At 45.4% G+C, this 24,823-nt stretch overlaps 1 long non-coding RNA gene across 3 annotated transcripts in view; it reads left to right on the forward strand.

Annotated features, from left to right (window-relative positions):
* The first annotated feature begins 4,471 nt into the window (after window positions 1-4,471).
* Window positions 4,472-24,823, forward strand: part of LOC149859735 (uncharacterized) — a 61,548-nt gene continuing 41,196 nt past the window's right edge. For all 3 annotated transcript variants that reach the window (XR_016443584.1, XR_016443585.1, XR_016443586.1), the window contains exon 1: window positions 4,472-5,260. This is a non-coding gene — a long non-coding RNA (uncharacterized LOC149859735). The remainder of the gene's footprint in view (window positions 5,261-24,823) is intronic.

Below are 24,823 nucleotides of genomic sequence, written 5' to 3' on the forward strand. Positions count from 1 at the left end.
ATGCTCAGTCCCAGTCCCTGGCTGGAAAGCACCCTAAACACTCTCTCTCACTTGTCATCAATGGTAGGCAAAGGTCAGTCCTCTGTCTGAGTAATACAAAAGCACCATTGACCTTGCCAGACCCAACGGGTGTATTGTGCGGGCAGAGTGATGGCCTCAGGAGAATTGGCTGCACTTCTCTTTTGCTACCTATACTAATTCTGTGAGGGAGTGTTAGGGTAATGATATGAATTTTGGGGAATACTGAGTGTGCAGTTGAATAAAGGCTTTTTCCTGTGTCTCAGCAAAAGCTGCTTGTCACAAGGCTGGATAATATATTAAAAGTAACCTCAGCAAAAGCCGCTAGTCAGTGCATGATGTGTTGGATAAAAATAGAACACAGCCCACCAGCTAGTGCCAGGAGACAAAGTAGAAATATGGCCTTGGAGATGGTGCTAAAGTCAGCAAGAAAACCAGAAAGAAACATTGAGAAACCACAAGTGACTCAAAGAAGATGGGGGTCAAAGACTTACGCATGCTCTCTTAGCTGAGAGGCATGTAAATGAAAGAAATGCATGAGCAATACCATGCTAAGGAAGAAAACAGTCAACAGAGGTGGAGCTTGAGATGGTAGGAGAACTGGAACCAAAGGAAGGACATAGGCGGGGTGAATGTTAATATGTATGAACCAAGGTGTATAAATTGTGAAAAAAAATAATGTTCAAGGTGGCTCCCCAGTTTATTATTTTATGGGATCTAGTCTGAAGCTGTCTCCATTCTGAATAAAGCTGTTGCGAGCAATGTGTGCTGATGTTTATGCCCTGCTTGCTCTGGCTAATGAGTAACAGGATTCATGGGCAATTAAATCATTGTCTCCCTAGGTGCTGGGCGCCGCATAGAGTCATGGTCTAACACCCTTTGTGGAATAGTAAAGAAGCCAGAGGCTGGCATGCAAATGCAGGCAAGAAAACCAGTCAGTGAAAATGTAAATTGAGGCATCAGGGAGTCAGAGGCAGGCTGGGGGCAGGGTGGAAGGGGTATGTAGCAGGTAAAAATGGAGAGATACCTGCTACCTGGGGAGTCAGATGTCAGGCAGGTTGTAGTGAGTGATAAATCCAATGTCTATATTGAATCCATGAGCTTCTGCATCTAGGAGGTTGATAAAGTGAAGTTCATAGGCCTGTCTATGAAAAGTGATTTGTAAATTCCCTTTGAGGATCAGGACTGAGAGACTTGAGACAGTAGTTTTCTTGTGAGAAATGTGCCCCTACAGGTAGTTGAGTATTTTTATCTATAATAGATTCTGGTCCACAGTTTGTGGGGGTACTGGAGATATGTTGGCAGGTTTTGCATTTCTTGTCATGGCATGGTCTGGATCCATTCAGTGTGTTTTGGGCTGTAGAAAGTTGGCTTCTGGTGATGAGATTAGTGAGGTTTGGTGCTTGTTTGAATTTACAAACCACTTACAAATCCTGAATCTCAACTGAAATGAAACACAACCATTTTGCACAGCCCTACCAGCTACCTGTTGATAAGCTCCAAAAAGCCCTAAGCGGCACTGTGCTGTTTGCCTTTGTCCTTTCTCCCACATGATGAACTATAGCCAGCATGTAGCATGTTAGCTAATGCTGAGGTGTCTGGGTATGACAGAGGAAGGAGGAAGCCAGGCAGATGCCCTGTACCTGCAGTCTCTGCCAGAGCTGCAGACAGGGAGCAGAGGGGAGGGCCTAGCCCAGCTCTCTGGAGCACAGAGCCCCACCCAGCCCAGAGAGCAGGCCGGAATGCTGAAGGACTCTGATTTAACTTAAACCAGGAAGGGGTCTGGGACAGACATTGCATAAACCAGTTTGATCCAAACAGTTAAGTCTGATACTACATTCAACCAGATTTCTCTCAAACCAGTTTCAGCCATTTTCAAACTGGTTTATGTGCACTGAACACCTGTTTTGTTACAGGTTTAAACCAGTTTCTGATCACTTAAAACAGCTTATTTATAATGTCTTCCCCTAGCCTCAGGGAAGGTAGTGAAAATTTAAATTCCTAAGCAACTTCAGGCACTTCCAGGTTTGTGTGCCTAAAGTTCATTCAAAAACCTCAGCTGAATGAGGATTTTGAATAAAAGTGCCTAACACAGCAGGTAAGTAGCAGTTAGTCATGTAAATCCTTTTGTGGTTTTAGCCTTTATTGTTTATTGTGCATACTATGTATTCACACCTCCAGCTATACTGCTTATAGTACTGTCTAGCTGTCTATTAATTCCATCCCCAGGTATCCAAATGCCTTATAAAGGTTAAAGCTGTGGTTCTCAATCTTTTTAGACTCAAGGCACTCCTCGTTTGACTCAGTGTGCCCTGTGACAAATGACAGCTTTTGGGAAAAAATACTAGAGCAAGTCTTTTGTTGCAAAGAACTCAAAACTCACAACAGGTCGGTGTTTTTGAGACTATGGATTCCTAGTGAAATTTCTGGGTTTATCTTATAAATCAGTGGTTTTCAACCTTTTCATTTGTGACCCCCTAAAAAATTTCACATGGAGGTGCAGACCACTTTGAATTGTAAGTATGGGTATTCATGTACTTCTGGTTGAAAATAATTATCTTTTGTAGATCCCTTAGACATAGTCCTTGGACCCCACATGTGTTAGGGTGACAATATTTGGATCTTGGGGACCACTGGATTTGCAGCTGAATAAAGGCTTTACTTGTGTCCTAGCAAAAGCTGCTAACCACATGGCAGAATGATATCTAAGCCAGCCATTTGTTTATGCTAAGTAACCATCTTAACTGTGTCAACCATTTTCAAGTGAGTCTATGTAAGTCTGCGTGCTGTGAAAGAGGTGAAGTCTTAGGAATGTGGAAGATGGTAAAACAGGGGACAGAAAAACAGACTGGAATGTGGAAAACAACATGTAATTGGTAACAAAATCCAAGATGAACATATGCAAAAAGGTGAATGGTGATTGGTAAAGAAGCCTCCAAAATCTGCCCATTGACTGAAGAAGTGGGGTGAAGGTCTCAGACGTGCTCATAGCAAAAAGACGTGTAAATGAGTTAAATGCATAGGCAATTCTATGCTAATGAAGAAAACCATAAACAGAGGTAGAGTTTGAGATGGGAGAAAAAATGGGTGGAACAGGAGGGATGGAGGTGGAATAAATGTTAATAAACATGAACCAAGGTGTATAACATGTGAAAAGAACTATTGTTCACTGTGGCTCCCCGATTTGTTGTTTTTTGGGCAGCTAATCCAAAGCTGTCTCCATTCTGAATAAAGCTGCTGCGAGTAATGCATGCTGGTGTTTGCACCTTGCTTGCTCTGGCTAATGAGTAACAGGATCCACAGGCAATTGGATTGTCGTCCCCCTAGTCATTGGTGCTGCATGGAGTTGGGGTCTAACATCTTGGTGTAGCCAGCGGGATTCAACACACATTTGGAGGGGAACTGGTCCATCCTGATCCTACCAGGGTAAGGCCTAGCTGTGTACTTACACATGAGTGTACTAGGTTCTCCTGAGCCACCTCAGCTATCATACCCTGTCTTTTACCTTTCCCCAGTTGCATGGCAGTGCATTCAGAGGCTTTTCCTCTGTGTGTGTGGGGTCAGAGTGACCTCCATGTTTTTTATTGTGAGTTGGGTTAAATGGAATGGGGGTCCACTGCAGGGGCCCCAGGAGAATCTATTTTGCCTGACTTGGATTACAGCCTGGGGTAGGGTAGAGGGAATTTTAAGTAAAGCAACTGCCCTCCAGGCTTTAGCTTGGCGTGTTCAAATTTCACCTCCAAAACACTGACACCTAAGAGAGAGAGCCTCAGAGTGAAACCTGCACTCTGGCTGGATGTACCTTAACTCTGAGGACAGCCCTGAGCTTAGTAGACATAGTATTTTTTAATTGTTTGTATTGTTGATGTTTTTGTTTTTGCTCTGTATCAATAAATTCACCTATTATCAACTGGCAGGTGTTGTTGTCAGTCTAAAAGTCGTGCCCACCCAGCAACTTCACCAGGACACAAAAGTAGTAACTTAACTAAACAGAGAATGTGTTGATGCAGTGATCTGTTTTAGAGGGGTTAGCCAAAACTTGTAGTAGAGTTGTATAGTAACTAACTAAAGTTATAAGTGTTGTGCAGGAGATGCTGTTTGTTACTGCTGACCAGGAGACTTTGTCTGTCCAGGTGAGGCAGAGTAGTGGACATCAGTATATACTATGGTCCACTTGGAATTAAGTAAAAACCTCCTGTTGTGTTTATAATAGGAAGCTAAAAAGCAAAAGCGTCATTTCTGTGCTAGAAAGGCTGTGTGAATGAACAGGGTCCTTTCTCTCTAAGGTCCTTAAGAAAATAATTACAGTCTTCTGTGCACAAAAAAGAACAAAAGCAGGTGTGTGTTTTCTCTGAAGTTTGTAAAGTGTAAGTTACCAGTGCAGGTTATAATTAGAGTGTTATACAAGCAGTACAGCTTTAGAGAAATCAAAGACAGCTAGAGAAATGTGAGACAGACTCTAGGAACCTGTGTGCACCAGAAAATAAAGGCAAAAAGCACAGAAAGAGACAAGGTATGTTACTAGACATCAGTTCAGGCAGTGGCAGAGAATTTGTGATTAGAAGTGAGAGGAAAGTTAGTTTTCCCCCCTGCCTTTCCAGGAACAGTGAAGAGCCTAGAAGAAAGAGAGATTGTCAACAGCTGTGGAAACAGAGATCAGTGCCTAGAATTAATTTGAGTTAGTCTGAGCAGGGAAAAAGGAGTAAGCTTATCAGAGGCATGTTTTGTTTTTTCTCTGAAAAGGTATAGTTTAAAGGTTTCCTTTTTAAGGTGGAAAGAGTTTTCCTGAAGGGATTGTGTATAGTGTGTAATTTGTCACCCACATCTTTCAGGGAAACTTTCTTAGTCCTAAAGTAAAGCTGGCTAGGCCATACAGCTGTAAGAGAGAGTAATTTAATAAATAAATCCATTTGCAAAGAGCAAAGCAAGAAAAAGCCAGTAATGAGAATGGATTGTGAAGCCTGCAGAAAGAATACAGTTAAAATCCGTGAGGAAAGGAAAAACTAAAAGTTAAGTAAAACCTAGAAAAAAGTGTTAGGGTTCTAGAAAGGTGCTGGAGAGAAAGAAGGATCTAATAAAGAGTCTGCGGGACCTTAAAAAACCACAAGTAATCTGGCAGTCCAGAGAAGAGGCACAGAGAAAAAAATCACTGTTAGAGCTGCCAGAGCCGAGAGCCTGCACTCTCAACTGACCCGAGGGGTTGGCCAAGAAACCCAGAAGTCAAAGACCATGCCCATAAGAAGTAAAGAAAAACAGTCTGCTTTCAAACATAAGTATAGCTTCTGTATTTAAGAAATATGTATCAGCATTCCTCTAAATAAGTGCTTAACAGGGAACATGTTTTTCTCCTTGTTTGATGCAGTGTTAACTAGATGCTTTTATCTTTGTTTTTAAGAGCAGCTTTGAATATAAAAACGAATGTATTTTCAGGATTAATTAAAGTGCTGCATCATTTCTATTGTTTACTTATGCCCTAAAACCTTGACAATTTTTGTCGATGGTAAAAATTAGATTTAAATCTTAAGAGAGACTGAACAACTACTGAGCTCCTGAAATATCCTGGAATCAGTAATGGGTGGTGATTATGCTAATGAGTTGTACAGGCTCTGTCTTATATTTACTAGGGATATGGTTAATCCTTTCTTTGTGAAGAACTGAGTTTCTTCCTGTGAAGGAAGTCAAGCTGCCTCCCAGCTGAAATGAGCCATTTTATCTTCCAGGCAATGCACTATAAAAAGGATATACTTAGAAGACATCGGCTTTAATTTGTGTTAGGTATCAAGCCCCAGGGAAAGAAGGCTATGCAGAATGTAGGAGTCTATCTGCGCTCGCAGTCCCCAAAATAGCGTAAACTTTTAGATGACCTTATAAAAATCTTAGCGTTTCAATTTGGGAAATGCATTAAAAGTGGGGAAGTGAAGCATCTGTGGTGGGAAAATCTTAGTGGCAGGGTCTGTCTTGTTGAACTTCTTTGAATGTTCCCTCTAGCCAAGTTTCATGTACTCTTTCCAGTCCTTAAATTGAACTAATTTAAAATAATTTCTTGTGATACAGCAGTTAGTTTTAAGTGAGAGATTTGTGTCTAGTTGTTGAAAATAATAGTAGAGCCAGTTACCATGGGGGGAAAATACAGAGGCATAGAAAGCATAAAGGAGACTTTGGCAGAGCTTTGCAACACTGAGCACATGTTTTGTGGTGACAGGAGAGGTCAATAGCTAGGAAATCTCTTCATTTATCTTTTAGCTGAGTTGTCAAATGTATGGGGCATAGAAATACATGGTAAAGTTTAACAAACAAATGAAGATAGATTTGTGCACAGAGAGTGGCCTTTTCAAAAATAACAGTAGCCTGAGGTTAGATGTTTCTTAACTCTCATCATCATGCTGCCCTGTGAGGGGCTTTTTAGCAGCTGCTCCCAAAATACTCTTTCCCCCATTTTTCAGTACTTACTAATGTGAAAAGATCAAGATTAGCACTAAAGCTAGACAAATAATTTGTAATAAGTCATCTGTCTGACAAGTGTCTCTCTCCATGGTAATGTTGATGTGATGTTGCTGTGATGGTCTAGGAATTATACAAGAAGCATGAATTCTTGTGTGTAATATCTTTTTACTGGACCAACTGCATGGCTGGGATAGACCTAGAAAAGCTTCTGGATGTTGCAATACCCTTCCTCAGGCTTCTGGGAAAGCAGACACAGCAGAACTGAGTAGCAGATGGAACACAAGCTTGTGTAATATGGCATATTAGAGGGAAGGCATACCATGGCCAGGAGAAAGAAACATAAGACAGTCTCTTCTCTTCACTTGGCAGTAAGAGGGAAAGATGACATATATGAATAGTTATTTTTGTACCATTTCCAAACACCTTAAATCTCTCTCTGACAGTAGCTTTTCCTTGCAAGTAAAAATATATATTCTTTTTCACTTCATAACTAAATAAATAGTCTTATTTCATTTTGCAGTTAATTGTTTTGTCAGGATCCTTCTCTGTTCTAATTAATTATATGTCAGTTCTGAAGGTCAAGCTTTCCAGCTGAAATGACTAATTCTTAGCAATGCTAAACTGCAGGAAAGCAAAGGCACCTGTTTTCAACTGCCTTGTCAATCTTTGCAATGGCTGACATCTTTCTGTGTAATTAAGAAAACAGACTGTTCTATCAGTGTGTGACCTGTATTTCCTTCGTCTCTGGCAGTACAAGGGCAATATACCAGTTCTTTTCTGCTTCTATATTTCTTCCATGATGATTTTGTTGTGGTTCAGAGACCGCTTTTAAATATAAAGAGTGACAGTTAAAAGATGGATTGGAGTGATTTTTTCTGATCTGGGTCCCATCTTCTGAAGGGCTTACTGGCACAAATAGAATCATTCTGGAGCAGAAGAATTAGCTATTTGCCATGTCACACACCATAAAGCGCATGGGTGGGTGGAAAGACTGGGACAAACAACAGCTCATTCTATTATAGCAACTAAGAATGGGCTACCTAACCAAATAAAGCAAGAAGATCTGCCAGAAACCAGTCAAGAGTGACTCAGCATGTAAAAAGATCTTGCTACTTGAGCAAAAGATTTTTTATAAGTGGCAAGCAAATGTTATGACAATTGGCACTGGATTAGATTGGAAAAGGCAGGGGAATGTTTTGGGAGGCAAATGAATTAGGAGAGTTAAAAGCAGCACAGAGCATCTGGATAATAAGTAATGAACTGAATAACTACAAAGCAAAACCAGGACTTTTTTTTGATCATCAGACTACAAACAGAATTTTCTGTTTATCAGCCCCTTAAATATATGGGTAGGTTTTAGTGGCAGTACCAATGACACCAATGCTTCCACAGTGTCAACATGCAGGCTATCAGTATTTTGCAATACTTTCAGTGACAGAGATACAGCAGACATGTTCTGTTCAATTTTTTTAAAGGAAAAGAGATCAAAGAGAGAGCTATGAACTGATCTTTTTTTGGCTCAGAGAGATGGAAGTGACAAAATAGTTGATTTCATTGAAAAGCCATACACACGCTGTGAGAGAAACTTACCAATACATGAGAATAAAGGCTGACTGTGTTCCTTTAGGTAAATGAAAGCAAAACCAGCCCTTCCTTTGCCAATCAGTCTGGGGCTGGACAGCTGGAAAGAAATTTGAAAAACAAGTTCCTGTAATCAGGCTTTTAATTATGGATACCCAACTTCATATTACTGCGAGGAGAGTTACAAAGTACTGTGCTTATCTGGGAATTCCTCTGACAAATAATGTCAAAGTGAACAAGCAGCAGCACATTGAATTCTCCTTTGGGGTTGAGATTTGGCATCTGTAGCCAGCTGGAAAGGAATAACTGAAGGAAAGCACCTTGTTATCTGTTAACATGTAACTGCTTCATAAGATGCAAAATCTTCCTCAAAACTACAATAAGCTTAGCCATCATTGTCCCTGCTCCCAAGTGACCAACTTCTGGAAAGATTCTTGAGGTTCTAGTGGGTGAATAGCTTAAAATTTAGATTCTGAGGTTCAATTCACTACCTTTTGGATGCCCCGATACCAATATCTTTTTTTTTTTTAAGTCTAGTCTCCCAGTTTCTGGCTTTTCTGTGAATGGAATGACCTTTGCCTCAGCATGCTGGCCAGGGAAAAGTGGTTTAAACCTCCCTCCCTCCTCTCTCTCACTGGCATGGCATCACAGCTGGGGTCTTCCTGATGGGTACAACAGCCCTTGCCGGGTTTCATGCTCTGGCTCCCTGCTCGAGCAGTGGCGGTGGGGGCCAGCCATGGCCAGACACCAGTCCCAAGCTTGTAGCAAACCCCCAGTTCCTTTTCTTTTTTTCTTTTTTTTTTTTTTTATTGCATTCCCTCCCCTTCCCCAAACATTTCTGACTTTTTCTCTCCCTCTCTATTCCCTATAGATAAATATAAGTGAGCTCAAACTTAGGATAAGCTTTAAACACTTTTATTTTGGTAGCAAGTTTTTGGTTTTGGATATTCACTATTTTTTATTGTATTATTATTAGGTTTGTATTGATTTTTACTGTTGTATATTGTATTATTATCATTTTTGTATTGATATTTATTGTTTCATATGGATATTGTATGGTTTAGGCCTGTGTGAAGTGAACCAAAGTCATGTCAAGTTTCCATTTTATAATGTCAAGCCTCCATCTTCTGTCCTCTGCCTGGGCATCCCATGTTGTAACAATACGACTCATTGTACCCCCTCATGTAAATTGGTTTCCCGATGAATGAGAATGATTGGGCATGACTAAAATACAATGGTAGCAGGCCTCTACTGAATGGCCTGTAACAACTGGGCCATCACCTCACATTGGTTCATCCAGGAACCATAGACCTCACCCAGGAACAGAGACAAGACCAGCATTTGAAAAACAAAAGACCCTGCAGAACCAGCAACTTCCACCATTACAGACACCCGAAACTGCACATCCCTGCATAGAGCACGCATGCTCAGTATGCCAGGAGTTGACCCTTGCCTGGGCATGCTTCCTGTCACTAGGGTCACACATGGTCTGCCCCTATAAAAAGGGGCAGTGAAGACAGACCCCCTCTCCATCTGGACCAGTACCATGCCGCACTACCTATCCACCCAGAGGCCCTGCCAGCTACCCCCCTCTGGATAACATCTACTGGACAAGGACCCCTTTCCAGCCTGCATAGGTAGATATTACCTGCATACCTCCTCCTACAATTTGGACTCTCTCTGTCTCCTCCTGGACTTCAGTGGACTTCAGGTCCTGCACCAAGCCTGTCTAACCCCTGCTGCCACTGTGTGTGTGTGTGTGTGTGTGTGTGTGTGTGTGTGGATGCAAGGGAACCAATAAGACATTGTGTCACCATCTCCCCTGTTCAGTAAAACCACTGTCATTTACAACCCCAAGTTGGGTCATGTTTTACTAAATCTCAGTCCCTTTGTTATAGTTTCATAGTTTCATAGATTCTAGGGTCGGAAGGGACGTGAACAGATCATCTAGTCCGACCCCCTGCCATGACAGGAAAGAGTACTGGGGTCAAACGACCCCAGCAAGGTGTTCATCTAACCTCCTCTTAAAAACCCCCAGGGTAGGAGCCTGCACCACATCCCTTGGAAGTTGGTTCCAGGCCCTAGCCGCCCTGACTGTGAAATAGCGCCTCCTGATGTCTAACCTAAACCTACCCTCTGCCAGCTTGTGACCGTTATTCCTGGTCACTCCTGGCGGTGCTCGGGAGAACAGTGACTCCCCCAATGCCTGCTGATCCCCCCTGACTAATTTATAACAGGCCACAAGATCCCCCCTCAGCCTTCTCTTGTGGAGGCTGAACAGGTTCAGGTCCCGTAGCCTCTCCTCATAGGGCCTGCCCTGTTGTCCCCTGATCATGTGAGTGGACCTCCTCTGGACCCTCTCCATGCTGTCCGCATCCCTCTTGAAGTGCAGCGCCCAGAACTGGATGCACTATTCCAACTGTGGCCTGACCAGTGCCGCATAAAGAGGGAGGATCACCTCTTTTGACCTGCTTGAAATGCATCTGTGGATGCATGACAAGGTACAGTTGGCCTTCCTAACTGCCTCCCCACACTGCCGACCCATGTTCATCTTGGAGTCAATGATGACCCCAAGATCCTTTTCCGACTCCATGCTGACAAGAGAGAGATTTCCCTAAACTGTAGGTATGGTGCTGGTTGTTCCTCCCCAGATGCATCACCTTGCACTTGTCTGTGTTGAAACACATCCTTTTCTCATCCGCCCACCCTTGTAACCTGTCTAGGTCTGATTGTAGCCTGTTCCATCCTTCCAGTGTGCCCATGTCCCCCCACATCTTAGTGTCATCAGCAAATTTGAACAGGGTGCTTTTTACCCCCTCGTCCAAATCACCGATGAAGATGTTGAACAGTGCAGGTCTGAGGACCGAGCCCTGTGGAACCCCATTGCCCACGTCCTTCCAGGTTGAGAAGGACCCATCCACTACCACCCTCTGGGTGCGGCCCTCCAGCAAGTTGGCGACCCATTTGACTGTGTCGGTGTCTATGCCACAGCCCCCCAGTTTCTTAATGAGAATGGGGTGAGAAACAGTGTCAAAAGCCTTCTGGAAGTCCAAGAAGACTATGTCCACTGCTACCCCTGCATCTAATGATCTGGTGATCTGATCGTAAAAGGCCACCAGCTTGGTCTGACAGGACATGCCACTGATGAACCCGTGCTGGGTTGCCCTTAAGCATGCAGTCCCCTGTTGGATGTGTGCCAGAATAATTTTCTCAAACAGTTTGCCTAGGATCGAGGTAAGACTAACTGGCCTATGGTTTCCCGGGTCATCCCTCCTCCCTTTTTTGAAGAAGGGAGCCACGGTGGCCCTCTTCCAGTCCTCCGGTACCTCTCCAGAGCACCACGAGTGCTCATAAAGCCGTGCCAGGGGACTTGCAATGACCTGGGCCAGTTCCTTTAGAACTCTGGGGTGGAGATCATCTGGACTGACTGACTTGAAAATGTCCAGCCCCTCGAGAAGCTCCCTAACTAAATCCTTGCTAAACCTTGGCCTAGGTGTGCCTCCCCCGGGGCCTGAGGGGGGCCCAGCAGGGAGGTGGCTGTCCTGGTCCCTACTTAGGAAGACGAGGCAAAGAAATCATTAAACTTGTTAGCTTTGTTGTCTGGTGTGACGACCAAGTTTCCCAACGCATCCTGCAAGGGCCCCACATTACCCGGGACCTTCTTTTTACCTCCTATGTATTTAAAAAAGGACTTCTTATTGTCATTAATCTGGGAAGCTAGTCCCAGTTCCATCTCTGCCTTCGCCTTCCTAACTACCCCCTACATCCCCGAGCAACTGCAGAATAGTCCTCCCTGGAGATGACCCCTTCTTTCCATTGGGTGTAAGCCTCCTTTTTAGCAAGGAGACATTCCCAGATGCTTTTGGTGAGCCATGGAGGCTTGTGTGCTCTCCTGCTCCCTTTGATCCTCGTTGGGATTAACTTCTTTTGGGCTTGGAGGATCGTCTCCTTAAGGAGTGACCATCACCTTGGACACCTGGCTCCCCTCCCCTCTGGGATCTCAGCGCTTCTCCAACTATCCTCCTTAGCTCGTTGAAGTTTGCCCTCTTTAAAATCTAAGGCTACTGCCTTACTGCTTGCCTTTGCCACCTTGTGCTGGATGGTGAATTCCAGCAGGCGATGATCGCTGTTGCCCAGGTGGTCGAGCACCCGCAGCCCTCTCACCAGGTCATCACCCGTGGCCAGCACTAGGTCCAACAAGGCGTCCCCCCTGGTGGGGCTATGCACCTCCTGGGTTAGATGGAGGTCCTGCACTCTGTCTAAGAACCTACGTGAATGATCTGACCTGGCTGATTGCTCTTCCCAGCAGATGTCCAGGAAGTTCAGGTCCCCCATGACTACCACATCTTTAGCCTTCACTAACACTGTGAGCTGACCCAAGAAATCCTGGTCAAGCTCCTCTCCCTGGTTGGGAGGTCTGTAGCAGACTCCCACCATTAAGTCCCTTTCCCCTCGACTGCCTTGTACCCTAACCCAAAGCACTTTAGAGTGCCCCTCCCCTGACTCCTTACTAATTGACAAGGATGTGTATTCCTCCTTAATATAGAGAGCCACGCCCCCACCTCTCTTTCCTATCCTGTCCCTCCTGTACAGCCTATAGCCCTTGACATTCACTGCCCAATCATGCGTTGAGTCCCACCACGTTTCCGCAATCCCCACTATGTCCGGGCTGGTGTCAGCCAGCAGGAGGGCGAGTTCCTCCTGCTTGTTACCCATACTATGAGCGTTTGTGTAGAGGCATTTGAGGCCTCCTGTGGGTGTGTGTACTGACCCCCTAGTCCCAGCATTACCCTGGCCCCTATCTCTTACCTGTTTATTTGTTTCGCTCATTGGTCTGGGCTGGGCTGTAATTGTGGATGCTGTTTGGTCTGGCAGTCTGATGTTTCCTCCACCCTTGTCTACCCCTTCCCCTGACGAGCCTAGTTTAAAGCCCACTGGAGTAGGTCCACCAGCTTAGAAGAGAACACACACTTACCTTTAGGGGAAAGGTGGAGCCCATCCCATCCCAGCATGTCTCTCGTTGTGATGTGCCGGTCATGGCTGAGGAAGCCAAAGCACACCTCGAAGCACCATTCCTGTAGCCGCCAGTTGGTCTCCATGATGCATGTTTCATGCTGTCTGCCTCATCCACTCACTGGCAGGATAGAAGAGAAAACCACCTGTGTGCCCATCTCCTTCAGCACGCACCCCAGAGCATGGTAGTCCTCCATCAGGCAATCAGGGCTCCTCCTGGCCGCATCGTTAGTGCCCACATGGACTAGGACCATGGGGTAATAATCGGTGGGCCGGATTATGGTTTGGAGCATCCCTGTCATGTCCTGAATCCTCGCTCCAGGTAGGCAGTAGGACCTCGCATGCCGAGGGGTCCCGGAGACAGATGGGGCCCTCCGTACCTCTCAGGATGGAGTCACCAATGACAATCACACGATACTTCCTCCTCCTGGCCTTCTTGCCTCCTTCAGCTTGCACGGAACGCGGTGAGCATGGAGTTGCCTCCTCCCCGGTTTCGTCCTCTACTTCCTCCTCCTCCTGGGCTGCCAGGGCTTTGTACCTGTTCTCCAGCCGGACTGGAGGAACTGGTACTGCCATGTTTCGAGCAGCCCTGGCATGGGAGGTGACCATCTGCCACTTAGCAGTGGAGGGCTCTTCTTGAGGTGCATCCTCCTTGGTCGGACAACCCTGCAGGGAAAGAAAATACCTGTCAATTTCCTCCTTTGCCTCTCGGATTCCCCTCAGCCTGCTAACCTCCTCCTGGAGCTCCCTCACCTGCGCCTCCAGGGCCCTAAGGTGGGCGCCTAAAGGACAGGTGTGGGGGTCCCCAGTCCCTGCCCCCCCAGGCCTTGCTGGGCAGCTCCCGCAGGCCAGGGGGTTGGGGGATACTAGCTCCCCCGTGGGATCCATCTGGGTGGAGGCCTCAGACAAACTCCGGGAAGGTCGCGCCCCCCAGGCAGGGGCCCTGGCAGCACTCCATGTTGACACCATTGTAGGAGCTGCTGAGTTTCTAGCTGAGTTTGGGTCCTCTGCCCCGTGCTAGCAGGAGTCAGCCTCTGGGCCCCTCCTGCTCACCATCCGGCACAAACGCCGGCACGGTCTTACAGACCACGCCTGTTTGTGCTCTCTGTTCATGTGGCTCCCTACCAGCTCAGATAAGAGGGATCCGGGGGGCTTCCCCTCTGGCTCTGGCTCTGGCTCAGCTGCGTCAGTCCCTCTGCCCCACTTACCTTAGGGGGATCAGCTGCTGCTGCCCCTGCTGCTGCTCTGTTCGCCTCTGCTGCTCTCGCCTCTGCTCCGGGTCCGGTAAGGGGGTACACGTGTGTGTAAGACACACGTGTGCCCGTGTCCTTCCTCTCCCCGCTGCTCCTAGCTCCTATCTTAAATTCCAGCCTCATTCTTTCTCTCTCTCAGCTCTAGTCCCCAGCCTCTCTGCTAGTTCCCCTTTTCCCTGTGACTTTCTGCTACTTTTCTCTGCTTTCCTGCTACCCTGTAGCCTGCTGCTTTTCCTGTGATATTCTACTGCATCTCTCCATTTTCAGGCTTCCCCCCCTGCAGCTTCCCAGCTCCTATTAGCTGTCCTGCAGTTCTCTCCAGCTTCCAGCACCTAATGCCAGTCTCCGCAACTTCTGTAGCTGCCCTGGAGCCATCCTTTGGCTCCCCACACCCAGAGCCCCTCTTTAACACCCACACTTTCCCTTAGTCCCATTTTCCTCTCTCCCTACCTACCTTTTCAGCTCCCCTGTAGCTCTGCTGGCATTGCTTCCCTGTTCTGCAGGCTTTGGGCATTGTCTTTTAATCAATTAAGATCAATTAACCTGAAGTTACCTCTAAGCCTCCTTTCTTCAGCCCGGGCTCCTGTAGTTTACCGGTTCTAATCCCAGTCTTAGTAACTTTAACTTCCTATGCTTCTACTTTCTTACCTTAACTTTTCCCCAGGTATCCCAAGTACATCAAGCACATGCATATATATATACATATCACAATACCCAACTTAGGAACTCACTTGTGTGTATGTGTAGGTGGGTGGTGTGTGTGTGTAAATGAGTGAATACATATGTATATACATATATAGATATCATTGTGAGTTTGTGTGTATGTGTGGTATATGAATTAGTAATCCATGTATGTGTATTGGATGTGCAGGTGTTGGTAACTAATTCTGTATAAATTTGGATGTGTATGTGCTTGAGCTGGTAGCGTGAGTGTGTTTGCCTAGTAGGGGTGTATGTACCTAGTGAGTGTATGTGTGCTTAATTGATTTTTATGTGTGCATGTGCAATTGTACACCACACCCTCCTGTCTAACAGTGCAATATTGAGATCCTGAGAGTTGGCCTGATCCCACAGGGCAACAAGCTGGCAGCCTGAGACAAAGGGCAGGGTGGGAGGGGAGTTTAATTCTCCCTCTCTCCCCTCTCCCACTGGCACAGGACCCCAGCCAGGATGTGCCTGGCAGTGGCACAGCAGCCTCTGCCTGGATTTATCCTCTCCTGCTCCCCAATTGAATGGTGGGGGGCATGGCCAGATGCCAGCCCTGGGCTAGGGTCCCACACCAGTGGGAAAGGACAGGGAGAGGGGATTAAACCTTCCTCCCTCCCCCACTTTGCCTCAGGCTGCTGGCCTGGGGCTGGCATCTGGCTATGCCCCCAACCCCATCACTCAAGCAGGGAGTGGGTTGGGGGGAAGCCTGGCAAGGGCTGCTGTGCTTCTGCCAGGCAGACCCCAGATGCAGTCACAAGCAGGGTTTCCCACCCCTACTCCCACCCCCTTCTCAGTCAGCTGGATAGTGCTCTGAACAGAGGAGCGGAGCAAACCCTGCTCCACTGGAGCAGACGGCACGGCACAGCACAGCCCAGGGCTACAATGTATCTTGGGATACTGGGGGACTGAGTTAATTTAAACCAGGAAGCATCTGGGACAGAAGTTCCTTAAACCAGCTTGACCTAAATCAGTTAAGTCTAATACTACATTCAACCAGGTATATTTTGGCCATTTTGAAAGCAGTTTATATGCACTGAGCATCTGTTCTGTTACAGGTTTAAACCAGTTTCTGATCACGTAAACCAGTTTCTGTCCCTAGCCTATGAAATTAGTATGGTATTCATCTTATGTGTGGAGGAAGAATAGGACACTGCATTCCAAATAAGACCTTAGGTGGATCTTCACTTGAAGATAAATATTCTCTATGCCTTTTGGATAGCTTTTCTTGTCTGGCTACAGATACAATGATATGGTGGAATGGGGTCAGAGAAACCTTAATGCTTCTGTGTTTGTGTATTCAGTGGCTTGATACTACAGTTTTCCATCAAGCACCAGAGGGCATGGAAGGGCATATTTCAACCTCATTCCAGTGCACTGACCAAATCCTGAGTAATTGAGCTTTGGGGATAGGGGTTCTGATCAGGAGTCTAAGATAAAATTGTGGCATTGATTTAGTCAATAGATAGCATTTATTTTATAAACAACTGCTGTGCTTAGTATTAAACTGGTACAAACATTCAAAAAGCCCAAAGTAGAATCGATATAAGTCACTCAGTTTTCTGTGAGCGGCATGGTTTAGATCAGTAGCAAACAGAACACACATTTGCCATTTGGTGGAGTGAGAGGCAAATCTTACACTGGGTTCTGCCATTTTAAACCAGTTTGCATGCCAAACTTTTGTTCTATTATGGGTATAGACAAGTTTTGTACACCAAACTTCTGTTACGGGTATAGACTGGTTTCTGATCACTTATACCGGTAAAAAGGTAACATCTGTACGTGGCCCTAAAGTTCTCTCTACACTTTCTCCCATTGTTTTTTCAAAATGAGAACTGTTATAACTGTTCACACTGTGTGAAATCTGTATATAAAATCAATTTGTATATAATAAGGGTCCTTTGTTTTCTCAAAGAACTGACATGCAAGTCTTTTTTTATATGCTTTTCAATTTTTTATAAAAAGTTCATAATAAATCTTCATTTGCAAAGTTTCTGACACTCCACTGAAAATTATATTTTTGTTTCTGTGTTTTGGTTTCTTTGGGTGTTGGAATTTATTAAATATCACAATCTGATTTGTTTCACAAAATTCAAAATAAAAAGTAATTTCTAGTACCTCCTAGATACCACTACTGTGGGAATTCCATTTGTCTAAGTAGTTTGTCTTTGTATTGTACCATACAGTTTAATATACCTTTTCATTTTAAATGAATAATGTATCTATATGAGTGTTTTAAACTATATTTCAGTTTTAATCACCCAGGAGGGCTTTGCTCCCTGAAATTATAAGGGAGAGAATATGGAAGGAGAAAGGGAAGGACCAACTGTTAGATTATTTAAAATAGAAATTATGTTCAGCATGATTACAAGGGTTTGGCTATGACATTTCCCAAAGGCATCAACAAGAGAACTAAAGGTAATGCTGTCTCAAATATGTACTTAAATACCAATAATTGAACATGTAATTTATCCCTATGTAGTGATACCTACATAGGGACCTAAAATCTAATATAGGGCTCCTAAAAGAGTTTTTTCTGCCTTCAACCAGTGGGCATGCAATAAGTTCTGAGCCCAAACACTCCTAACAGCAACAGACAATCCCATCAGAGGCTATTGAATATGCTTTTAGAAGTATTCAGGTGCCTACAGATGCAGGCAGGGGCACAGTGGGATTTTTAAGAGGTATATAGGTGCCTGAATATCACCAGGGTCAAAACATTCAGGTATTATATCAGTGAAAATAATGAAAGAAGTGAAAAGTGTTGACCTTATAAACATTTAAAAATGGATAATTTCCAATCAAATTTCGATAATACCATGAAACAGTATTCATTTGACAAAGTGAGCATTTTCTAATGAAAAGATACTCCACCTTTGGCTCAAATCTGTTAAAAACCTTTATACATCTGGCCCTAAATTCCCAGGTTGGTGGCTGTCTTGGCTTCTTCATTGTACCCTGGTAAGAGGAACAAGCACCTTAGAAAAAAGTGTAGTTACAGGTGTGTCACAGGCCAGCTGGGCACTGCGAGTATATCAATTTAGTTGCAGACTGACTGAGCTCTGCAACTTTATTAGCCACTGGGGCTTTTTTGTTTCGGGATTGGGGAGGTGATGTTGGGAAGAAAACAATGGCAAGTTTCACTTATAAAAAATACATCTTACTTATAACAACAAAAGATATATTTTGCACATATGACAGTTAGTAAAAAGCTTAAGCGAATAAACATACATTATAACAATACAAGTTAAAATTGACAGTGATAATGAAACAGACAAAGAAATCAACCAAGAGTTCCCACTTGGTTAGTAACTTATTGATAGTCCTCAGTCAGATACACATCAAGTTGATTCAGTGAAGTCAGGCATCCCCAATCCACGCTGTCAGAGGGAGAACTGGGGGAAAGTCCCTCAGTCAGGATCTGGTCCTCGCTCATACTGGGAGTAAGGAATCCAAGGGCATGGGACAGCAATGACCATTCTGTTCCTTCCTTCCTGAGGGTTACTTAACCTGCGTGTTCTTTTATATTCTGTTTATGCTAATTGTTTTGTTATATAGCCATTCAGAGTGTTACTTTATAGCTGTTATCCTATGGGGTTAAAAGGTGTTAGAAATCATTATAATAAGTTACTGCTCAAGCTTGGGTTTACCCAATAAGAAAATCACACCACATCACTTTGAGGTCTGAGATTAACATGTCCCCACCTAAGTTCAACCCACATGTTAATACCTTGTGATTATGTTTGTTAATTTTTACTGACTCTAAGGAAATTTAATAAATCAACTACATCTGCGGTTATATTTTTTAGTTCTGCTTTCTAAAGTTCATGCTGTCTCAAAAACCAGATACATATATCTCCAGACAGACAGGAAACTGCTTCATAAGCTACTTCAGATATCTTCAAAAAGCAGATTTCTCTTGTTAACTTGCTTGTTAACCCTTCTGGTTCTGGCCATCACACAGTTACACACCTGAAACAGAAGCAATAACTAGGGAATGCTGCCAGATGTTGAGGAAAATATTCTTGTCCTCCTTGTCACCCCCTGCTAGCTGCTTCTCTGTGGACTGCTAGCCATGAAGGTGACATCTATGGAGTCCAGGAGTAACATGGGTATATTCCCAAAGAAATAATTGACTCCCTTTGTACACAGAGCTGGGAAGGAGATACATACATGGGGGGCATTTTAAAATGTATGCTGCATCTTTAGTTTGGGAGACATTTATACTAGAGAAATGTAATCTATTATGTCACTAAAACAAATTAGCTGCACCACAATTTTCCCTGGGGTAGAACAGTATGCTTTAAGCTATACCAACTCAATATGGCTCACAAGTGGCCAAGAACAGCAAGCTTCAGCCATGCTCCCTGTCTACCATTACCCATTGGGGCTGTGAAAAGCTTCAGATCATTATCTGGATTTGAAGATGATTTGGATGATTCAGAGTCTACATCTATGAATGTGAATCAAATCTCTGGAAGCTTTAGACTTTCTAAATTGATTCGGAGCTTCCGAATCGCTTCAGAAAAGATTCAGGGCTGATTCAGCGATTCGGCCATAGGGTATAATGGGGAATCAATGAAATATATATATCTTTGTGTTGTTTTTTGTCTGATTTGGATGAAACTTTCAGGGAAGGTAGCCTCTTCTGATAGCATGAAGTCTATCAAGTTTCAAAAAAATCAGTGCAGGGGTTCAGGGGGAACCGCACACAAAATTCCTGAAAGCAAAACACGTGTGTATGTATTAAACCACAGGGGGTTAAAACTGAAGGGGTGGTAACCCCTGGTGAGGCCACAAAGCATGCCAAGTTTCAGGAAGATCAGTGCAGGGGTTGGGGGGAACTGCACCTCAAGCTGCAGACAAGCAAAACTCGTGACATGGGTGACACTGTGTGTTAAGGCACAGCAGGGTGAAAGCTGCAGGGATGGTACCCCTTGCTGTGGCCGTGAAGCCTGCCAGCTGTCCAGGAGATAGGTGCAGGTGAGTTCTGGGGCCCTGCACCCCTAGCTGCTGACAGGCAAAATTTGTGACATGGGTGTTTGTGCAACTGACTGTCTATGTCTTGGGTCACTTGATTGTATTGATTATTTCCTCTCCTTAGACTGTGTGTTTGTAGGTGTTAATTGTTGCTAATTAACTGGCTACATTTGCTAGCTACTGTGTACTGAGCTGGTCCCTGAGTGAATCATGACTGATTGGTAACTGGTAACACAGTAGCTTAGCAGCTATGCCTGCAGTACTGTCTCCACCTCCCACCCCACCAAGACAGACACAGTGACTTGGACAATCACCCATGTCACGAGTTTTGCCTGTCAGCAGCTAGAGATGCAGGGCCCCAGAACCCTCCTGCACCCATCTTCTTGGCAGCTGGTAGGCTTCATGGCTGCAGTAGGGGCTACCATCTCTGCAGCTTTCACCCTGCTGTGCCTAAACACAGTGTCACCCATGTCATGAGTTTTCCTTGTCCACAGCTTGAGGTGCAGTTCTCCCCAAACCCCTGCATCTATCTCCTTGAAACTTCACAGGCTTTGTGGCCTGAGCAGGGGCCACCACCCCTGCAGTCTTCAGCCCACTGCACCTTAGTACACACAGGGCCATCTATGTCACAAATTATGCCTGTCAGCAGCTTGAGGTGCAGTTCCCCCCAAACCCCTGCACCAATCTTGAAACTTGGCAGGCTTTGTGGCCTCACCATAGGCTACCCCTCCTGCAGTTTTCACACCCCCTGTGGTGTAACATATACACATGACATGAGTTTTGCTTTCAGGAATTTTGGGTGCAATTCCTCCCAAACCCCTGCACTGATCTTCTTGAAACCTGTTGGACTTTGTGGCAGTTTTCACCCACCTTTGGTGTAACACATAGATGTGAAATGAGTTTTGCTTTCAAGAATTTGGGGTGCGGTTTCTCCAGAGCCCCTGCACTGATCATCTTGAAGCTTGGCAGATTTCACACTCACAGCAGATGCTACCATGTGTCCATATTTGATTTAAATCAGACATAAAACAACAAAGTTATAGATATGTCATTGATTCCCCATTATACCCTATGGCCGGATCTCCAAGGTGCCTGCGAAGCTTCAGAGCCACTTCGGCTGGATCGAAACAGAAACCCAGTCCAGAGCTCCAGATTAGATCGCTGGCATCTGAAATGGCTGGATCTGAAGCTGGATCAAATAGCTGCCTACTTACACAAGCCTATTGCCCATGTACTATGCTCCCCACAAGCCAGAGATTCTGTATGGTGAAAGAAGATATTGTCCATTTTCCATCATGGAACACGTACTTTTCTCATGGTCTGGAGGGTAAATAGAAATATGTTCTGTCAGCTCATGTTTCCAGACCTCCTACAGTCATTCTAGCTAATTCTACTGGAAGGTTGTACAGGTTTCTCTGTCAGTGGTTCTGGGGCACATACCACGAACTAAGTAAAAGATAGATATATGTTCTCTTCCACAGCACAACAGAAACACAGCAAGGAAAAATTAATGTTTGCCAAATGAGCATAATTGACAGAGAAAGCAACAGTAGCTGCAAACTGCTGGGGGAATATTGTTAACTATATAAAGTTAGTTATACCTACTGTACATACACAATACGGTGAGCTTAAGAACTTGCAGACCCACAAAGTAGAGGCAATGTATTGTAACTGAGATTGTCAGGGGTTTATGCAGCCTTTACAAGACCCTGGGGGATTTTTAAAGGAAAGATAATGTTTTAGCTGTGTGCAGTGTTTGCAGCTCAGGAATAATCAGTGCACAGAATGTTGCTTGCCTTGAATAACTGCTTTAATGTTTGTCTGCCTTGCCACAGTGCAGGAACTGATAAGCCTAAAATATGTAGGGGTGTGCTAATTTTATTCCTTACAACATACATAGTTTGTAAGAGCTGACCAGGTCCTTTTTATTGTCTGGAATTGTAAATTTATCATGTAAGCAATGGCCTAGGGGTAGGGAAGAAGTGTGAGGCATTGTGAGTGGCATTCAAAGGAAAGCTTTGTGGTGTCACTTCTTCAGATTTTCTTCTGGGAATTCTTTACCATAATTGCATGGTTTTCATCATAGCAAAATAAGCCATATGCTTTCTGCCTACATAGAAAATAACTACAGCCTCAATAGCAAGACAGAGGAGGAGGCATGGTATTCTAAAAACAAGGCTGATTTTAGTTACAGCATCAAAGCATCCCAAATTAGCTAACTGCCTTTTATAATTCCTTCTTTTAAATAAAAATTGCCAAACTTCAGACTTTGAAAAAAGAAAGCAATGTTTTTTCCTGCCTATGTGATCCATCACTGTGCAGAGAGGAACACAGATGGCACATATACCCTCACATTATAAAGAAGAAAAATCAGATATTCATAGGAGAAGACAGACAGACAGAGAGAACACAAATTTTACATAGCGCTTAACACAGAAGCAAATAATCAAAGAAGAGTCCAGTGCATGCTCGCAACAAAGGGAATAAAACACACAACACAAAAGGAGTGACACACAGAGAAAATGTTTACCCCCCCCAAACACAGGTGTATTCTCTTCCCAAGCATCCATGACATCAGTGTTGCCAGTGGAAGCAAGGAGGTGGGAGCAGTGTCTGCACCTGATGTCTCTGCACCTGAAGAACCTCCCCTCAGTCCAGAAATAGGCACCAGCAGTGCAGTCACTGTCTCCTCCACCCCAATGTCATCTCTCAGTGTGAGCCTCCTGCTGAGGAGGAGCTGGAGCTGGAACCGGGGATGCTGAGCATGCTGGCGCAAGCAATTCTGGGGACTGAGGGGGAATCAGAGTTTGTGCTCCACACCTTTCAAATTTCCCCTAGAACCAGGTCTCCTTTGGAAAGCAGCACCTCAGAGGAGGCTGAGGTTGTGGAGGCAAGTAGCTCAGCTGAGACAGCTCCTCCTGCTGTTGAGCCTCAGCCTGCTAAGGAGTGGGATAAAGCAGGATCCTCAGCTTCAACCCAGAAGTGGGGGAGTAGTGTAGTGCGGGAGCATTTTGAGCTGGAAGATGATCCCAGGTTTGCCATCTGCCAGCACTGCTGAAGGCACGTGAGCCATGGCATGGATGTGAGACCCTTTTGCAACATGGCAGTGCTGCTGCATCTGAGGAGGCAGCATCCCATTGCCCTTCTTCCTACTCAGTCTGGCACCAGTGTGAGCATGCTGAAAGGGAAGTCCCCCGCTCACTCCAAAGTCCCCTTCCCCCAAAGCAGAGACAGGCCACTCTGGACCAGTTGGGGAAAGGTGGACAGAAAGAGGGGTGCATTCTCAAGGCAAGTGAGATCACCGAGAGCACTGGGGAGATGCTTGCTCTGGATAGCCAGCCTTTCTCCCTAGTTTAGCAGCCAGGGTTCAGGTGGTTCATAGCACTTCTGGCCCCATCTTACAAAGTGCTCACATGCACTACCTTTAGCAGGATGGTGGTGCCCTCCCTGTATGAGCCATGCAGGGAGTATTTGAAGGAGAAGCTGTGCAGGGAAGGGCTGCAGGTAGCCTTGCACTTCACCTCCAACATCTGGAGCAGCCAGGGTGGTGATCATGCCTACCTCTCCCACACAGGGCACTGGTGCATACAGTAAGGCTGTTGGTGGGCTCTACTGCATGCCAAGGTGTTGGATGAGTCCTACATGGCAAGGGAGATCCTGAGGGCTATGAGCAGCATGGTGCAGGGGTGGCTTATTGGGCAGGCCGAGCTCACCCACAGGTTTATGGTCACTGACAACAGGGCCAATATGGTGAAGGATGTCCATGATGCCAAATTTTTTGGTATCTGCTGTGTGGCACACAGGCTGCACCTAATAGTGAGGGATGCCTTGGAGGGAGACAGGACTGCCAGTGATGGTGCCACCACCACTACTGCTACAAGCCAGCTGATATCAAATTGCAGGAAGGTGGTGGGCTACTTCAACTGCAGCATCAAGTGGGGCAAGATGATGCAGGAGAAACAGGCAGAGCTGAGCATCCTGCAGCACAAACTCATACAGGATGTGGAGACTCAGTGGAACTCCACATACCTGATGGTCAAAAGGTTGGTGGAGCAACAGAAGTCCATCCATGATATGGCCTTTCTTGGGGAGATTGGGATCAGCGGCTCCCTGAACAGAGTTGAGTGGGATACCATCTCCCAGATCTTGCTGGTCCTCAAGCCCTTCCTCGAAGCCACTAAGACTCTTAGTGCTGGCAATGTCCTTCTCATCCAGGTGATCCCCATAGTGAAAGAACTGGAGAACAAAATAAAAAAGTTCCAGGGGATCAATTTTCCTGGCTGGGGCAGGCCATTGTCACCAGGCACACAGGCACTGGTGAGGCAGCTGAAGGAGGGCATCAGGAAATGGCTGGATCCCTTGCAGTCCAATACGGTCCATATGATGGCGGGCATGTGCAACCCAAGGGTGAAGGGGAGCATGTGTGCTGGCAGCACCAAAACCCTTTATCACTGGATGCAGCTGCTGGTCAACAAAGTCAGGGAGGCAAAAGTGCAGAGACGATGGGATGTGGAAAAGGGGGATCCACTTTCCCGTGCCAGCACCAGCACCAGCACCAGCACCAGCACCAGCACCAGCACCAGCCAGTCAACTCCACTCCAGCAACTGCCAATGTGAGCCATGGACATGGCTTCAATTCTGGGGTCGAAATGCACCAGACCCCAGCCTTGGGCAGGTAGTGCCATGGCTCCGGTAGTTACCTATCTCACTGAGGATGTGTAGCGACTGGACTGTGACCCCTTGGCCTACTGTGCAAGCCACAGTCAGATGTGGCAGGATCTGGCCACGGTTGCCTGGTGTTGCCTGTAGGTGTCGTAGGACTTCGGCCC

The sequence above is a fragment of the Crocodylus siamensis genome, chromosome 7 (genome assembly GCF_052110815.1).
Source record: "Crocodylus siamensis isolate JL-2025a chromosome 7, ASM5211081v1, whole genome shotgun sequence".
Taxonomy (NCBI): Eukaryota; Metazoa; Chordata; order Crocodylia; family Crocodylidae; genus Crocodylus; species Crocodylus siamensis.